The following is a 14,938-nucleotide window of genomic DNA, read 5'->3' on the forward strand; positions in this document are numbered from 1 at the left end:
GGTGGTGTGTGCCTATAGTCCCTGCTACTCAGGAGGCTGAAGCAGGAGAATCACTTGAACCCAAGAGGCTGAGATTGCAGTGCGCTGAGATCCAGGCACTGCCATACAGCCTGAGCAACAGAGAAAAAAAACAAGTGGAATTTGGCCAGGTGCAGTGGCTCATGCCTATAATCCCAGCACTTTGGGAGGCTGAAGCAGGCAGATCGCTAGAGGTCAGGAGCTCGAGACCAGCCTGGCCAACATGGCGAAACCCCATCTTTGCCAAAAATACAAAAATTAGCTGGGTGTGGTGGCAGGTACCTGTAATACCGGCTACTTGTGAGTCTGAAGCAAGATTACTTGAACCCAGGAGGTCTGAGGCTGCAGTGAGCTCCTTCAGACTGTTGGCAGAATTCTTCTCCTTATGGTTGGAGGACTGGGGCTAGGGTTCCTGTTTTCGTGTTGGACGTCAGCCAGGGATGGCCCTTAGCAACTAGAGACTATACTAGTTCCTTGCCAGATGGTCCTGTCACCACACAGAAGCTTCCTTCTTCAAAGGCAGCAATAGATGGAGAGTCTCAGACCCTCTGAGAGGGCCTAGACACTCTTTCCAAGACTTCCGCCTGCTTTAGTCAGGGCCACCCATGAAAATCCCCCCTTGACTTCAAAACCAACTGACTTAGGACCTTAATTACGTCTGTAAAACCCCTTCACATTGTTCGCAGTCTGTTAGCTGGAAGCAAGTTGCAGGTCTTACTGGCACTCCGTGGGGGGCATTACCAGGGTGTGAATACCAGGGAGTGTTCACACCAGGACCACAGGGCCAACCCGGGTCTATTCATTCCATGTTTAGCTTTCCATGTCATTATCTTTTCTTTTCTTATTATTTATTTTTAAATACGGAGTTCTGCTCTTTTGCCCAGACTGGAGTGCAAAAGAGTGGTCTCGACTCACACAGCAACTTCTGCCTCCCAAGCTCAAGCTATTCTCCTGCCTCAGCCTCCCAAGTAACTGAGATTACAGGCAGCTGCCCCCTTACCCAGCTAGTTTTTGCATTTTTGCTAGAGACAGGGTTTCACCATGTTGGCCAGGCTGGTCTTGAACTCCAGACCTCAGGTGATCTTCCTGCCTCAGCCTCCGAAAGTGCTGGGATTACAGGTGTGAGCCACTGCACCTGGTCTCTTTTCTTTCTTTATTTCTTTTTAAGATGGAGTCTCATTTTGCCGCCCAGGGTGGAGAGCCGTGGCGCAATCTTGGCTCACTGCAACCTCCGCTTCCTGGGTTCAAGTGATTCTCCTGCCTCAGCCTCCTGAAGAGCTGGGACTACAGGCATGTGCCACCACACCTGGCTAATTTTTGTAGTTTTAATAGAGATGGGGTTTCACCATGTTGACCAGACTGGTCCCAATCTCCTGATCCCAGGTGATCTGCCTGCCTTGGCCTCCCAAAGTGCTGGGATTATAGGCATGAGCCACCGCGCCCAGTCATCATATGTTTTCTCCTACCTCCTAATGTTAATGGCCTCACAGCATTCTACTATGTGGATGTGCCAAAATTTATTTAACTAATTCTTTATCACTAAGCACTGAATAAACCTAAATATTTCAGTTTATTCCTTTTTTTCTTACAAACAGCACTGGGGAGAAGGAGTGCTGAGTGCTCATGTCATGCTGAGTACTCAGCACTGGGGAGAAGGAGTGCTGAGTACTCATGTCTTTATGCACAGTAGTATTATATCCTTACAACAAACTCCTAGACATGGCATTGCAGGGTCAAAGAAATCACAAAATGTTAGACTTCTGATGCAAATTAGATAGCGCTTTTTTTTGAATAATGAAGAGTTGTGGTTTTTACCCCTGGCGTTGAGGAGCTGAGGACAACTCACACTCCACGTGAAGCCACAGTGGTTCAAGGTAGTGGTTAATGGTGGGTTTTGCTTTTTGTTTTTTTGTTTTTGAGATGGAGTCTCACTCTGTCACTAGGCTGGAGTGCAGTGGTGCAATCTCGGCTCGCTGCAACCTCCGCCTCCTGGGTTCAAGCAATTCTCCTGCCTCAGCCTCCTGAGTAGTTGGTATTACAGGTGCCCACCACCACACCTGACTAATTTTTGTATTTTTAGCAGAGATGAGGTTTCACCATGTTGGTTAGGCTGGTCTTGAACTCTTGACCTCAGGTGATCCACCCGCCTTGGCCTCCCAAAGTGCTGGGATTACAGGCATGAGCTACTGCATCCAGCCAGTTGCGATGTTCTAATTTGGATGGGAAAGTCAAATAATTGCCCCCCGCCCTGGAACGTGTGTTGCTGTGGTTGCACACCCTGCCCCAGTGCAAGCTGGGGAAGTGTTTCCTGTCTATCATCCCACCCATTCATGTGTCCTTATTATGGGTGAAGCCCAGAGAGTGAGAGCTCTCATTGTGGCCAAGGCTGCAGGCTTGCCACTGTCACGGAGCACAGCACGCGTCTCTTCCGAGCCATTATTTTGTTTGTATTCATCTGGAATGCATGTAAGTTCTGATGGGGAGAGCTGGCAGACAAAAAGGTCGCTGATGTGTCCCAAACAGAATCTCATTGTGTACTGGAGAGGAGGCAAAATAATCACTTGCCAGAGGGCGGAGCTTGGTTTTGTGGGGCCTGAAGCTTAAATAATTTGGGGGCCTCTTTAACAAAAAGAACTAAATTATGAATACAAAATTAGGATGAGGGTTTTTGAAGGGCCTCATGCAAGTGGAGCCCAGGACTTCAGCTTCATTAACTTCAAGGTCAGTCTGAGCCTGCTGCCTGTGGACTGGGTTTGTCTTGCTTGGAGTCTGGTTTTGTTTCCAAACTGATTAAATTAGATGTCGTTCCTTCTTTCCTTTTGCAAGTATATTAACATTTAAGAATTGAAGGCTGGGCACAACCTCACATCTTTAATCCCAGCACTTTGGGAGGCCAAGGCAGGCAGATCACGAGGTCAAGAGATGGAGACCATCCTGGCCAACATGGTGAAACCCATCTCTACTAAAAATACAAAAATTAGCTGGGCATGGTGGCACGAACCTCTAGTCCCAGCGACTAGGGAGGCTGAGCGAGGCTGAGGCAGGAGAATCGCTTGAACCCAGGTGACATAGGTTGTAGTGACCCGAGATGGCGCCACTGCACTCCAGCCTGGCGACAGAGCAAGACTCCATCTCAAAAAAAAAAAAAATTGAGCAGGCCTTCCATAATATATATAGCCTCTCTCTTTATCAGTCTCTCTCTCTCTTTTTTTTTTTTTCAAAATTATTCTAGTTTAACCCCTCCCTATTTCAAATCACAAACTTGCATTATAGGAACACAAAGGATGCCAACTCCCTCCAGCTCCTCGTTTGCAGTGCAGAGGCTGGGGCACTGAATGGGGTAACAGGGAAGTGGGGAGCTAGAAGGAATCTTCCAGCAGTTGTTGAGTCTGTCTGTCCCAGCCACGGTGTTAGCTGATTACATTGTGTTCCTTTGCCCTTTGCCTTTTGCCAGGGTGAAGGGCAGACACTCCCAGGGTCTCCTCAAAACAACTCTGATTTTAAGAGGGAAATGCCAGAACACCACAAGTTGCAGTTCAAATATGAAACTGTCAGCAGAGTCATTTTGGCATAAAACCCACTGTATTAGTTGGTCTCCCAACAGGAAACAGATGGCATATTCAAAATAGGAGCATTGGAGGAGAGTTTATTTGCAAGGATGTGGGTGTTGGGGAACCACAAAGGATGGCGCAGTAGCCCAGAGTTTAGCAGCAGCCAGGTGGTGCCCCCACGAGGCTTGAAGGGATGGAGGGGAGAACAGTCACTGGCACCCACAGGGAGAGAGCTGTGCTGCAGGGCCCCAGGAAGAGAAGACGTCGCTGTCCCTGGAGGGACACAGCCAGCCAGGGAAATAAACACCATGACCTCCCTCTCCTGTCTCCCTTGGCCATCTCCCACGGGAGTCTGTGGATGTGGACCACATAGCCTCAGAGGGCAGGGTGGAGACGGCAAGGGGGTGCATGTGGAGGGGCAAAAAAAGGGAAATGGCCCAGCCCAGCCCTTTGACCCCTCAGCACCCATTCTAGACTTTTGTCCAGGTGAAGAGCTTGTCTGCTCCACACAGGGGATCCGTAAGTCACAGCAGCTGTCATATCATTGTGGGCTAATGTCAATCGGTCACACTCCCAGCTGAAAACACAGGTGTTCCTCAGTTAAGGTAATGAGTAACAGGGGGTGCAACGCAGTGAAATTTTTTTTTTTTTGAGATGGAATCTTGCTTTGTCACCCAGACTGGAGTGCAGTGGGATGATCTCTGCTCCTCCTGCAACCTCCACCTCCAGGGCTCAAGCGATTCTCCTGCCTCAGCCTCCAACATATCTGGGGTTACAGATGCACACCACCACACCCAGCTATATTTTGTGTATTTAGCAGAGACAGGGTTTTGCCGTGTTGGCCAGGCTGGTCTTGAACTCCTGACCTCAAGTGATCTGCCTGCTTCAGCCTCCCAAAGTGTTGGGATTACAGGCGTGAGCCACCGAGAGCCTGCCCAATGGAGTGAATGTTTACGTCTCCTCGAAATTCCTGTGTTGAAATCCTCACCCTCAAGGGGATGGTGTGAGACGGGGCCTTTGGGAGGTGATTAGGGCACGAGGATGGGACCTTCATGAGTGGGATTAGGGTTCTTATAAAAGAGACACCAGAGGAATCCCTTGCCCCTTCTGCCATATGAGGCCACAAGATGGTGTCTAGGGGCCAAAAAGCAAGCCTTCATGAGACTCCACATCTGCTGACCCTCAATCTGAGGCTTCCCAGCCTCCAGACTGTGGAAATCAATTTCCGTGATATATACTACATCCAGTCTGTAGTATTCCGTTACAGCAGCCCAAATGGACTAAGATGGGGAAGAGAAAAAGCCCCAAGTTCATGAAATGCAGCTGCTACAGCCCCCACCTCCTTAGCTGGCCCCAAATCCTAGGCAGGTAATCGTAACTTCCATTCTGTGCTCGCCTTCCCTCTTCTGGCACCTTCCATTCTGTGCTCGCCTTCCCTCTTCTGGCACCTTTTTGGACAGGGTTCTCCTCCTGGTGAGGTAACCCAAATCTTCATTCCTGCAGGGGCTGAGTCCTCGGCTGCTGCAATCGTTTGAACATTGTCCCCACCAAAACTCATTTTGAAGCTTGGTCCCAGTGTAACGGTGTTGAGAGGGGCTGGGACATTTAAGGGGTGTTTGAGTCATGAGGGAGCCACCTTCATGAAGCGATTAGTGCAGGAGTATGTGAGTTCTTCTGCGGGACTCAGTTAATCACTGCAGGCGCCAGCTATTACAAAGTGAGGCTGCCTCTGGCCTGGTACCCGTTTCTCCTTCCGCTTTTCTGCCATGCTTGGAGCAGCTCAAGGCCCCCACCGAATGTGGCCATCCATTTTGGACTTCTCAGCCTCCAGAACCGTGAGCTAAATAAGCCTCTTTCCTTTATAATCTACGCAGTTGGCCTAAGACAGGTGTTTTGTTATAACAATGGAAAACAGACTCAGATGATTGCATAGTATTTAGGTGTCGCTGCAGTTTTCCATTGACTAGGACCGTTGGACCAGGTGTGCTCCAGCGATGTCTCTGATTTCAGGCACTGTCTTCCTCACCCCTTTTCAACAGCAGCAATCCAGTTTCATCCTGTGATTGGGATCCACCCTCTACCTGCTATCATAGCCCCTCTCTTGGCCTCTTGGTCTCCAGCATTCAGACCCCCAAATGAGCAGGAGTGGCTTCAACTTCCGATTCATCAGAATCATGACTGTGTTTCCCGTAACAGCATTTCTTTTCTAGGCCCCAGGAACACCAGTGTCAAGGTTCTGAGATGATGGGTGATAGAGCAGGAGCATCGCCATCTTGGACGAGCACCGCCATTCTAAAGTGCACCTAGATCAAAAGCTGCCTAAATCCACGGGCGTCAGCCTAATGACCGTAAACCACAAATAACATCTCCCACCAGAAACATTCCAAACCACACGCCCCACCGCCCAGAGACATGCCAGCCCCCAGATAACGTCCCCTCTGGAAAGATATCAGCCCCAAGATAACCTCCCCTTAGACTAGAGATATTCCAACTTTTCCATGATAAACTTCTCCCCAACACAGAAACATTCTGAGCTTATAAAGCCCCCTCACCCTAAAACCAATATATACTCTTAGTCTGTAAGAGAAAGTGCTCCTGACCAAAATCGGCCAGAAGCCCCTCTCAGGTTTATTTTCTCTGAAATAAATCTGTTGTTCACTGTTGAGCTGCCTTGCATGTTTCTTCCTTCTTTCTTTAACTCTTACAATGGGAAGCAACATCTTTTTAGTGTGTTATTGGGAATAATAGCATAATTCTCATCCCCAGGCCTTGCTTCTTGGACCCACATATCTTGCTTGTGGGGAAGATGGAACCATATATTGGCCAGTGGTTTAATGAACAAGATGTGTTTCCAGTCCCAGTGGTAGAAATCCTATAGGCAAGACTCCATCCATTGCCTGACCTCCACATGTCCCTACCCTGACTGGGAACCTTGTGAGTAGTTTAGGTCTCTGAGGATCAGTAAAGCTCAGAGCAAGATTTAATAACCCCTGGAAGGTGTGGACATTTCTATTTCCCCAGGATCAGAGGCATATACCCAGCCCATCTTTCTTCTTAGACACATTTTGCAAATATTTTTTTCTTTTTTTTGAGACTGAGTCTTGCTCTGTCACCTAGGCTGGAGTACAGTGGTGTGATCTCGGCTCACTAAAACTTCCACTTCCCATGTTCAAGCTATCCTCTCACCTCAGTCTCCTGAGTAGCTGAGACTATGGGTCCACATCAGCACTCCCGAACTTCCAGGGAATGCAGCCCAGTAGGTCTCAGCCTCATTTTACCCAGGGTAAACAAGCAGATTGCAATGATCACAACAAGCACAGTGCCTCAGTGGTGTTTTGAACAACATTGATCTGTGCTCAAGGCAGTTGATCATATTCTTTTTTTTTTAAAGAGACGGGGTTCACCATATTGGTCAGGCTAGTCTCGAACTCCTGACCTCAGGTGTTCCACCCGCCTAGGCCTCCCAAAGTGCTGGGATTATAGGTGTGAGCCACTGCGCCCGGCTAGAGTCATATCTTTCATTAAGTCTGAAAAAGTCTCAACATATGTCTTTTTTTTTTTTGAGACGTAGTCTTGCTCCATCACCCAGGCTGGAGTACAGTGACAAAATCTTGGCTCACTGCAACCTCCGCATCCCAGGTTTAAGTGATTCTCCTGCCTCAACCTCCCGAGTAGCTGGGATTACAGGCACATGCCTCCATGCCCTGCTAATTTTTGTATTTTTGGTAGAGATGAGGTTTTGCCATGTTGGTCAGGCTGGTCTAGAACTCTTGTGGGAGGCTTGTGAGAGAGGTCATTCCCATAAGCCAGGGCTAACATTCCTTTTTTTTTTGAGACAGAGTCTTGCTCTGTAGCCCAGGCTGGAGTGCAGTGGCGCAATCTCAGCACACTGCAGCCTTGTCCTTCTGGGCTCAAGTGATCCTCCTACTTCAGCCTCCCAAGTAGCTGGGTCAAGAGATCGAGACCATCCTGGTCAACATGGTGAAACCCCGTCTCTACTAAAAATACAAAAATTAGCTGGGCATGGTGGCGCGTGCCTGTAATCCCAGCTACTCAGGAGGCTGAGGCAGGAGAACTGCTTGAACCCAGGAGGCGGAGGTTGCAGTGAGCCGAGATCGCGCCATTGCACTCCAGCCTGGGTAACAAGAGCGAAACTCCGTCTCAAAAAAAAAAAGATATGACTCTGCAGATTTAATAACCACAGTTATGCTTCTAAATGACATTATCTTGTTTTATGTCTTTGCAAGTGGTATTAAATTTTTCTTGAAACATGGCCAAATATAAACAAAAATTAATTAATTTTAGAGTGAGTCTCTCTGTCACCCAGGCTGGAGTACAGTGTGGTCATCTGGGCTTATTGTAACCTCATTGCAATCACTTGGCAGGTTCAAGTGATTCTCCTGCCTCAGCCTCCCAAGAAGCTAGGATTACAGGCACATGTCACCTCCCAAAGTGCTGGGATTACAGGCTTGAGCCACTGTGCCTAGCCTAATTTAATTAATTTTCAAATCAGCTAATTAAGTGAAGATACAAATTCAAAATTGCAGAGAAAGAACATCTAGATCAGGCCGAGGCTGGGCACCTAACAATGAATACCCTTTCACTTGTAATTGACACAGAAATCTATTTAAATTGTCTTAACAAGGAGCAGTTATTGCTCATGTTACTGAAGATAAGTATGGTTGAGTTCAGGCGGGAAATGATGCCGCTTTCAATCAGGCTTCAGGATCCACCCCCTTTAAATCTCAGCTTTGCTCTTCTCCATGCTAGCTTCATTCCCAGGCTCTTTCTCCAACTAAAATGTAAAGCTTAGACCAGGCACGGTGGCTAATGCGGGAGGATCGCTTGAAGTCAGAAGTTCAAAACCAGCTTAGGAAGCATAGTGAGACCCTGTCTCTATAAAACAAAATGTAAATGTATTATTAATTTTATTTTTTAAAATTATGGAACAGTTTGTGAATTTGCACGTCATATTTATGCTGGGGCCATGCTAATCTCTGTATTCTTCCAATTTTAGTATATGAGCTGCAAAGTGAGCACTGTCAATGTAAGTAAAATAAATGTCACTATCATGAGGACAGTGACTTTCTCTCTTTTTGTTCACTATTTAATCCCCAACACTTAAAAAATTGTATTATATTGCTGCACATTATAGGCATTAAAAAATTTTGCAGGGAAAATAGGAGGGGTGCAGGAGTGGTGGCTCACACCTATAATGTCAACACTTTGGGAGTCTAAGGCAGGAGGATCTTGAGCCCAGGAGTTCAAGACCACCCTGGGCAAGAAAGTGAGACACCAGCTCTACAAAAAAAAAAAAAAATTTAAAAAGAAGGGCCAGGCATGGTGGCTCATGGCTGAATCTAAGCACTTTGGAGGCCAAGGCAGGGATCACCTGAGGTTCAGAGTTCAAGACCAGCCTGACCAACATGGTCAAACCCCGTCTTTAAAAAAATAATTTTTTTTTAATTAAAAAGAAAGGAAGAGAAGGTGGAGGCATAGCAGCACAACAATTCCTGAGCAGAATAAATAAAAAACAAGATCGTGTTAAATACATTTTAGAGAAACTAAATAACACTGAGGACAAATAGATGATTTAAAAAATAACCTGAGCTTCCTTTTGAATTATTTTATCTGGCAAAAGAAAAAAGAAAGAAAGAAAGAAAAAAGAAAGAAAACCTGAGGGGCCAGTCATGGTGGCTCAGGACTGTAATCCTAGCACTTTGGGAGGCCAAGGTGGGTGGATCACTTGAGGTCAAGAGTTTGAGACCAGTCTGGCCAACATGGTGAAACCCTGTCTCTACTAAAACTACAAAAATTATCTGGGCCTGGTGGCACATGCCTATGGACCCAGCTACTTGGGAGGCTGAGGCAGTAGAGAACGGCTTGAACCTGGGAGGTGAAGATTGCAGTGAGCCAAGATTGTTCCATTGCACTGTAGCCTGGGCGACAGAGAGAAACTCCATCTCAAAAAATAAAAACAAAAATAAAAAACCTGAAAGATTACCTGCCAAGCAAAAGAAGACAGAAATCAGTGGAATTCTAAATTCAAAGTGCTGACAAGAAATAACTCATCTTAGAATTCAACCACCCACCCCTGGGTTGGAATTTTCATCAAAATTCCACTCAGGGTGTTTTTGTTGCCTGTTGCTGCATAACAAATAACTTTCAAACTTAGTGACTTAAAACAACTACCACCAGCCAGGCACAGTGGCTCGCGTCTACCATCCCAGCATTTTGGGAAGCTGAGGCAGGAGGATTCCTTGAGAGCAGGAGTTCAAGACCAGCCTGGCCAATACAGTACAACCCCGTCTCTACAAAAAAATTCATAAAATTAACCAGATGTGGTGGTGTGTGCCTGTAGTCCCAGCTACTCAGGAGGCTGAGGCAGGAGGATCACTTGAGTCTGAGAGGTCAAGTCTATAGTGAGCTGTGATCACATCACTAAACTCTGGCCTGGGCAACAAAGCAAGACCCTGTTTCGAAGAAACAAATAAATAAAAACCCACCACCATGTATTTGTTCACAATTCTGTAGTTTGGCAGGGCTCAGCTGGGATGGCTCATCTGTGTTCTATGCAGTGTTGGCTGAGGTAGCTCAACTGGGACTGTGAGATCCACCAGCTTCATTCACCCATTCAGTGCCTCAGCTGAAGGGATCAGGATGGCTGGTGGCTGGCTGGGCATCCCTCTCTCCTTTTGTTGTCTTTCATCTTCCAGGTCCTTTCTCTCTCCAGTAAAGCAGGTGAACTTGGTTCCATAATGGCTGGCTCCCAAGAAGGTGAAAATGGAAACTGCCAGGCCTCCTAAGGCCTAAGCCTGGATCTAGCATAATATCACTTCCACCTTCCACTAGTCAAAGTGAGTCACAAGCCCGGTCCAGATTTAAGGGGAGGGCAAATAAATTCTGCTTCTTCTTCTTCTTCTTTTTTTTTTTCTAAGATGGAGCCTCACTCTGTTGCCTAGGCTAGAGAGTAGTGGCAAAATCTCAACTCACTGCAACCTCTGCCTCCCAGGTTCAAACAGTTCTCCTGCCTCAGCCTCCTGAGTAGCTAGGATTATAGGCACACACCACCATGCCCAGCTAATTTTTGTTTTTATGATTTTTTTTTTTTAAGATGGAGTTTTGCTCTTGTTGCCCAAGCTGGAGTATAATGGTACGATCTTGGCTCTCTGCAACCTCCGCCTCCCGGGTTCAAGCGATTCTCCAACCTCAGCCTCTTGAGTAACTGGGATTACAGGTGCGCACCACCACACCCAGCTAATATTTTGTATTTATATCAGAAATTGGGTTTCATCATGTTAGCCAGGCTGGTCTCGAACTCCTGACCTCAGGTGATTTGCCTACCTCGGCCTCCAAAAGTGCTGGGATTACAGGCATGAGCCACCATGCCTGGCCAATTTTTGTTTCGTTTGTTTGTTTTTGCCTCAAAAAGTGACATTTATTCAAAGAAATAAAAATGACAAGATGTCCATCCCTTGACTCCTGCTGCTCCTCTCCCTCCTGCTGCTCTTCAGCCTCCCCAAGACTGAACTCTGGCTGCGGCTAGGTGGCAGGATAGCCCCTCAAATAAGGGCAGCAACATTGAGGGCCATTTCCTCAATGGAGATGTTGTAAAAGGTCTCTACATCCTGAAGAGTCCTCTTGTCTTCTGTCACCATATTAACAGCCACACCCTTGCAGCCAAACTGTACCTCAACCGATTCCGTGGATATAGTTTTTCCTGTTGGTGGGAAGATCATAGCTGATGACTGAAGAAACCTACTGCACATCAATGCCTCTGGCCTATGTCAAGAAAGACAACTCTTCTGATGGATTTATAAGGAAAGAAAAAAAAAGAAAGACAACTCTTCAGCATGTGCACGAGAATCTTTCCCGAAGGGACTACACAGGAAGCCACGTAGGCAACTAAGGAAGGCAGAGGAAATAAGCATCTCTGTTCCCCAAAGACCTTAGGCATGCAAGATGGTATTCCAAGTCGCTACTTTCCCGAGAGGGGCAGCGGATGTCTCCTTCAGAGGGAATCACCTTGGATAATTTTTGTATTTTTAATAGAGACAGGGTTTCACCATGTTATCTAGGCTGGTCTCAAACTCCTAACCTTGTCCCTCGTGATCCGCCCACCTTGGCCTCCCAAACTGCTGGGATTACAGGTGTGAGCCACCACACACCTGGTTTTCTGTTTTTTGTTTTTTTTTTAATTGAGACTGAGTCGCCCTTTGTCACTGAGGCTGCAGTACAGTGGCAAAATCTCAGCTCACTGCAACCTCCACCTCCCAGGTTCAAGCAATTCTGCCTCAGCCTTCTGAGTAACTGGGATTACAGGAATGCACCACTACACCTGGTTAATTTTTGTATTTTTGGTAAAGATGGGCCTTCGCCATGTAAGCCAGGCTGGTCTTGAGTCCTGATCTCAAGTGATCTGCCTGCTTCAGCCTCCCAAAGTGCTGAGATTATAAGAATGAGTCACCACACCCAGCCAAATTCCACCTCTTCTTCGTCTTTTTTTTTTTTTCTCTCTGTTGCCTTGGCCCGAGGGCAGTGTCAGGATCTTGGCTCACTGCAATCTCCGCCTCCTGGGTTCAAGCGATTCTCCTGTCTCAGCCTCCCAAGTAGCTGGGACTACAGGTGCATGCCACCAAGCCCAGCTAATTTTTTTGCATTTTTAGTAGAGACAGGGTTTCTCCATGTTGTTCAGGCTGGTCTTGAACTCCCAACCTCAGTGATCCGCCTACCTCAGCCTCCCAAAGTGCTGGGATTACAGGCGTGAACCACTGTGTCCGGTTGGCAAGATATTTTTATGTAGATATTTGTGTAAAGTTCACAGTCACTGCTGTGTATAATTTAGTAATTCGTAATGATTCTGGTATAGAAATGGCTTCCAAAAATACTCTACCACCTACTGTGCCTATCAACCAGTACCACAGTATAAATGCAAGTTATAAGTAGTCTTCAAATATGAACGTGGCTTACAGTCCCTGGAAGTACAGGTAATGTAAGGGAACCAATCTTTGAAATGTATGGAGCCAGAAGTTAAACTATAGAAGATGCTTTCAATATTATGGAGTTCATGCATGTAATCCCAGCACTTTGGGAGGCTGAGACGGGAGGATCACTCAAGCCCAGGCATTCAAGACCAGCCCGGGCAACATAACAAGATCCTGTCTTTGTATTAAAAAAATTTTTTTAAATTAAAACAACAAAACAAATCTTACAGCTCATATATGAAAGAAACCTGATCAAGATTTCCCCAACATTGACAGCAACCCTAAAATTGCACTTTTCCAATAATGTGTTGGAAGCTCAAAGAAACTTTTCTAAATTATAAATTGAAAACAACAGTAATCTGATTTAATAAAAACTTTTTTTTCTTTTTTGAGACAGAGTTTCGCTGTTGCTACCCAGGCTGGATTGCAGTGGCATGGTCTCAGCTCACCACAACCACCACCTCCTAGGTTTGAGCGATTCTCCTGCCTTAGCCTCCCAAGTAGCTGGGACTACAGGTGTGTGCCACCATGCCCAGCTAATTTTTGTATTTTTAGTAGAGACGGGGTTTCACCGTGTTGACCAGGATGGTCTCAATCTCTTGACCTTGTGGTCCACCCGCCTAGGCCTCCCAAAGTGCTGGGATTATAGGCGTGAGACACTGCGCCCAGTAATAAAAAATTTTTTTGAAGCAAGGTCTCACTCTGTCACCCAGGCTGGAATGCAATGGCACGATTACAACTCACAGTAGTTCAGACCTCCCTGGCTCAAGGGATCCTCCCACCTCAGCCTCCCCAGTAGCTGTGCGCCACCATGTCCAGCTAATTTTTATAGAGACTGGTTTTCACAATGTTGCCTAGGCTGAGTGATCTTTCTGCCTCAGCTGTCCAAAGTGAGCCACTGCACCCAGCTTTTTTTTTTTTTTTTTTTTAAACACAGGATCTTTCTCTGTTGCCCAGGCTGGAATGTAGTGGCATGATCTTGGCTCACTGCAACCTCCATCTCCCAGGCTCAAGTGATCTTATTACCAGAAAGGGGTCCCAATTCAGACCCCAAGAGAGGGTCCTTGGATCTTGAGCAGAAAGAATTTGAGGTGAATCCATAAAGTTAGAGCAAGTTTATTAAGAAAGTAAAGGAGGGCTGGATGCGGTGGCTCAAGCCTGTAATCCCAGCCCTTTGGGAGGCCCAGGCGGGTGGATCACGAGGTCAAGAGATTAATTAAGACCATCCTGGCCAACATGGTGAAACCCTGTCTCTACTAAAAATACAAAAAATTAGCTGGGCATGGTGGTGCGTGCCTGTAACCCCAGCTATTCAGGAGGCTGAGGCAGGAGAATTGCCTGAACCCAAGAGGCGGAGGTTGTGGTGAGCCGAGATCGCGCCATTACACTCCAGCCTGGGTAACAAGAGCGAAATTCTGTCTCAAAGGAAAAAAAAAAAAGCTGGGAGGTGAAGGTTGCAATGAGCCAACTGTGTCACTGCACTCCAGCCTGGGTGATAGAGGGAGATTCTGTCTCAAAAAAAAAAAAAAAAAAAAAAAAAAAAACAGAAAAAGAAAAAAAGACAAAGAGAAAGGACTTTAGGCTTGAACAGGCAGAAAACTATGGGAAGATAAATGTATGGGGGAAACTAATGGAAGACAAGGATTATTTATACAGGTCCAGCTCAAGTGACTTTCCCTCTTCATGGTCATGAAACCATGGCAAGGGAATTTCCCAGAAGTTTCTGCTTTAAGTTGGAGAGGGAAGCTCCAGAAGAAGACTTTTTTTCTGCACCTATTGATTCTCATTTGCCTCTAGGTTAAGATAATGTTTTTGTTTTTTTAATTTTGAGACAGAGTCTCGCTCTGTCACCCAGGCTGGAGAGCAGTGGCACGATCTTGTCTCACTGCAATGTCCCTCCTGGATTCAAGTGATTCTCCTGCCTCAGCCTCCCAAATAGCTGTGACTGCAGGTGCATACCACCACAAGTGCCTAATTTTTGTATTTTTAGTAGAGATGGGGTTTTGCCATGTTGGCCAGGCTGGTCTCAAACTCCTGACCTCAAGTGATGCACCCACCCTGGCCTCCCAAAGTGTTGGGATTACAGGTGTGAGTCACTATGCCTGACCAAGGTTAAACTTGGTCACATCTTATCTTAGATAGTAGGAGAATGGGAGGGGAGAAAAAGGAAAGAATTGGTTAATATATACTTATGAGATTTATAATAAAATAAGAAATACTCATAACTATAATAATTCTTATTTCTGCAACTGGTCATGTGGTCATAAAATGATATTTATAACTGCCTTTTTCATAACCCATTCTGCATTTCCTTTGCTTCCTGCAAACAGCTTGGCTAGTCCTGATTTCTTGCCTGGTGATAAGATTCAAAACTTCATTCCTGAA

General features: G+C 46.4%; 2 non-coding genes across 2 annotated transcripts; both read right to left on the minus strand.

The window, feature by feature from the left end:
* Window positions 1-8,506: 8,506 nt before the first annotated feature.
* Window positions 8,507-8,609, minus strand: LOC118145930 (U6 spliceosomal RNA). The gene has a single exon (XR_004731414.3). It is a non-coding gene; the product is annotated as a U6 spliceosomal RNA (small nuclear RNA).
* A 2,853-nt stretch (window positions 8,610-11,462) lies between these two features.
* Window positions 11,463-11,601, minus strand: LOC118145995 (small nucleolar RNA SNORA67). Its single transcript, XR_004731465.1, has one exon. It is a non-coding gene; the product is annotated as a small nucleolar RNA SNORA67 (small nucleolar RNA).
* Between the last annotated feature and the right edge of the window lie 3,337 nt (window positions 11,602-14,938).

Source organism: Callithrix jacchus, chromosome 10 (genome assembly GCF_049354715.1).
Source record: "Callithrix jacchus isolate 240 chromosome 10, calJac240_pri, whole genome shotgun sequence".
Classification (NCBI taxonomy): Eukaryota; Metazoa; Chordata; class Mammalia; order Primates; family Cebidae; genus Callithrix; species Callithrix jacchus.